Here is a 3,979-nt window from a genome sequence, read left to right on the forward strand (position 1 = left end):
GGCCCAGTCAACCCCGGAGGCTAGCTATGGCCTCGGCCCAGTCAGCCCCGGAGGGTAGCTATGGCCTCGGCCCAGTCATTGGCCCTTAAGTCTGGTATGTCGTCCGGCAACTACTATTACATTTTAACACTCGCGGCCATCCGTAGACTACAAGTTGCTGCATTGACAATCCAGAAATACTCGGAAGAAATAAAAACACACATTTAGCAGATATGTTTTCCACCGCTCACGAATGATTCTGTCTGTCTTGGAAACACAAAAGTGCACTTTTATTTACATGCTCCTTTCTTCCTCCCAGAGTAGTTTTTTGGGAAGTTTTATACAGCACGAATGTGACCCGAGGGCATCAGAGCGTTTTACATGAGCATCAGATTACAGAAGAAGTGATTTGCCCCAGTCACAGGATACTGAGCTGGCAGACGGGCGGGAGGATTCCCCCGAGCCCCACCACCCACCTCCAAGGGCAGCTCTGGCCGCTGGGCCACATATCAACATTTGCAAAGGTAAATACGCAGCAACACAAGCTTGTACGCACACACAAACACCTTGACAAAAAGAAAATGTGCCTCTTTTTGGGCCCTCCCAGCTGCGTTCACAGTTGTCTATTCCAGTGTCAGATATCGTCTGTGTACACACACGGAGAGGGGTTGTGGAACCGTGCGTTTTAAGGAACGGACCCGCACAACAGCATTGTACATTGCATATTTATCAGAAAAACGCCTCTCTAGGAGGCAACAAAGATTTTACCAAGAGATGCTAAATATTCGAATTTCTTTTAAATCCACCGTTCCATCCCCCTTTAAAGAAATGTTCTTTGAAATACTTTAATACAAACACGGATTGGCACCGACACCAAAACAAAGCATTCCTTGTTCGAAACATATTTAAATATATAAAAATGAGGCCTAATAAAAATGCCGATGCCTAATGAACAATGAACATAACCCAGTAACGACCACCCCCTCCACCCCCCCCCCTCCACCCCCCCATGGCTCTAGACTATATTAGGGATGTCAGCAGCACCTGGGAGACTCTTACACCCTGTTGTTGCTTGAATACATAAATCAACAGACTGAAACTAGTTTCCTTTTGCCATCTATCCATCGCTACAGTGCATGTCATCTGAAACGCTCTCCATAACCTTTGAACCCTTTGGAATCACCCTGTTTGGTGATGGATTCTGGAATTATGCAGCAATTTGTAATTATGTGGAAGCGCAGTAAAAAGACATCATTATACAGAATTTACAATGGCTCCAGAGTCACATAATGCAGCCTCGTAGGGTATATAGCTCAGAGGGTTTAGTGCCTGCTGTTGAGATTAGGGTGTTTAACTTGCAGCCCTATAGGTCTGAAACCCACTCATGCCAGTAGCGCCTTTTATCTTAAGTTTGATAACATGGATTCAACTGGGTTGTGTTCCAATGACGCACTGGAATGAAAGGCCAAGACGAATCAAGTTCGTGGAACAGAGAGAGGTCAAGAAATCCCAGGGTAGGGCTGGTAATCTCACCCCTGCGTATTCTGAGCTCTGGCGTCAGAGAGACCTTTTGATGCTACTAGAATGAAATGTATAATATACTTACTTTTAGGGACTTTCAGCCAGCCTTCTTCATCCCGCGGGTCTTTTATTGTGTCATTCTCATTTTTCTTCTGCCCACTACAGCACAACATGGGGCAGTGTGTCCGTCCCCTTCAATCATCTGTTAACTTCACTCTGAATGGCCCTATCAGGAGGAGCTCATCCGCACACAGAGTAAATCAGTGCCAGGGGCTAATATGGCAACGTGTGCTTTTGAGACCAAAAATATTTTTGCTGTAGAAAATCTTTTTTTTTTTTTTTTTTGTTTTAACTGGCAAGAGCCCGCAAGCTTTTCCAACAATAAAGTTTTGCAAAGGCCATGATGAAACAAGCTTTGACAAAGCCAAAACGCTGGAAGGCAACACTAGACCCGCGAGCTTTGCCAATGCTTGTTTTCTTTTCCTTACAAGCAATAAGTGCAAACATACTCAAAAAGCCCAAAGAAACCTCATAATTCATTAAAAAAATATATAAATGAAAATGCCATCAGGTTGGTTAGCAATAGGTTTGATTTGGGTAGGGCTCCTAAGCTGTGACAAACTGGGGAAAGAGGTGCAGTGGTGTACAGCCCCTTACAACAAAAACAATATAGAGTGACCCACACATATGTACTGTTTTAATAAAAAACACAGATGCGTCAACGAGTCTTAAGTGCTATAAGCAGACTCTTCTCAGATGCTTGGTGTCCTTCCGACTGCTCCAAGCTTGATTCCCCTCGCAGCCTCCTCCAAGCTAGAAGCAGCAGGAGAGGATGAGGCTCTTGACAAACAGAGCACTTCCCAGGCAAAGATCATTGCAAGTCACAAGGAAATACTGAAATCCAAGTGCTAAGGGCGGATAATATAAGGTCAGGACTTGTCTCATCGTCCTGAGAGTCATATTCGCTGAGGTTTCAAATTTTCACCTCGATGATCGATGAGATTGCGTTGAGTGGTGAATTTGGAACCGGAGGCCACTGTAGTGTCTTTCAACAACAATCGGAGTCAAAGTCTTGCATTTGTGGCCTTCAGAAGTCTCTGCACACCGGTTGGGGTGGTGTGCATCCACTACCAAGTGTCCACCTTGTAGGAGGTGCAGTTGGGTCACAAAAAGGTTTGAAGAGCCATGCACCATGGTCTAGAGTGCATATTTTGTTGCAAGAATGACCTGCATTGCTCCTCCCCAGCCAGATCCAGAAAATACTCCGAAATAAGGCCTCGCAGCTAAGACCACCCTTTTGGGCATAGATTCCTTTGAACCCACGCCTGCTTCACAGCTGCCGGCTGAGCTTCTGCGCCTGTCGCTCCTTGGCCTCGAAGGCGAACTTGGTGTCCTGAAGCTGGACAATGGCCTCCCGGGCCTCCCGCATGTCTTGGGTCATCTGCCCATACTTTTCAGCCAGCTCCTTGTTCTCGCGGCGTAGCTCCAGCATGGCGTTGTTGGCCTCCTCCATCTGCCTGGTGCACTGGGCCTTCAGCTGCTCCACCTCGGACAACATGACCTCCATGTTCTTTACCAGCGACTCCAGCTTCTCCTTCGACATGGTGGCGAGAGGTGATCGTGAATGTCAGTATCCTTCAGGAGAGTGGACACGAGCCGATGGTCAACTGTGCACAGCAAACCTGGAATTCAGCCTCCTGTGTATGGTCTGTGTGCCTTGTCCCTCTCCGCCCTATCCCTCCCCTGCCTGTCCTCCACCCTAATCCTCTTAGCTTCTGTAAGCATCTTACTGCTGGAGCACTATAGGAAAATGCACATGACCCGCGCTTTGCGTCATCTAGTAGCAGTAATGACATTAACGTGCATGCCCCCGGAGACAGCACAGCCCATGGTTCAATCAACCTTATGGTTTCACTCAAGAATTAATAATACCTGGCACTCTGCACCGAGTGAGACTAGCTACGCCAATGCGGGCACTAACTTCAATTGCATGCATGCATTCTAGGTTCAGGTGTGTATTGCCTGCATACTCTCAGACATTAACAGCTGTTAATTGCCCTTTCTGTCAGTGTGCATCTTCACCTTCATTCAGAAGCAAACCTGCAGCACATGTAAATAACTGTGGTTAATAACCGCGGCAAAGGGCATTACCTATTAATAACTCCACGAGCAGAGAGCAATAACAACACTTTATTACATGACTGATTTAAGAAAGTTTAAGGAAAAAAGGCTGGATGGAATTGCGCTACTGCAGTAAGCATCTGAATCCCAAGAAGTGCGCCCGCCCCCCCCCCCCTTCCAGGGACCATCAGGCGCGCTTCAAGGAAATCTGATCACAAGGCAACATCTTAATGCGGCTTTATAAAGGGCCTGTTAACCACCAAGGACTGAGTTCAAAAGTGGGTCACGTTTCTGTGCTGATCAGATCTCAAGGCAGCGCTTTCGGAAAAAAGCCATCAAAAGCTACGAGGAATATAGA

At 46.8% G+C, this 3,979-nt stretch overlaps 1 long non-coding RNA gene across 1 annotated transcript; it reads right to left on the reverse strand.

The window, feature by feature from the left end:
- Nucleotides 1-990: 990 nt before the first annotated feature.
- LOC146799644 (uncharacterized) lies at nt 991-3,201 on the reverse strand. The gene has a single exon (XR_014969301.1). It is a non-coding gene; the product is annotated as an uncharacterized LOC146799644 (long non-coding RNA).
- Between the last annotated feature and the right edge of the window lie 778 nt (nt 3,202-3,979).

The sequence above is a fragment of the Triturus cristatus genome, chromosome 9, assembly GCF_964204655.1.
Source record: "Triturus cristatus chromosome 9, aTriCri1.1, whole genome shotgun sequence".
NCBI classification, from domain to species: domain Eukaryota; kingdom Metazoa; phylum Chordata; class Amphibia; order Caudata; family Salamandridae; genus Triturus; species Triturus cristatus.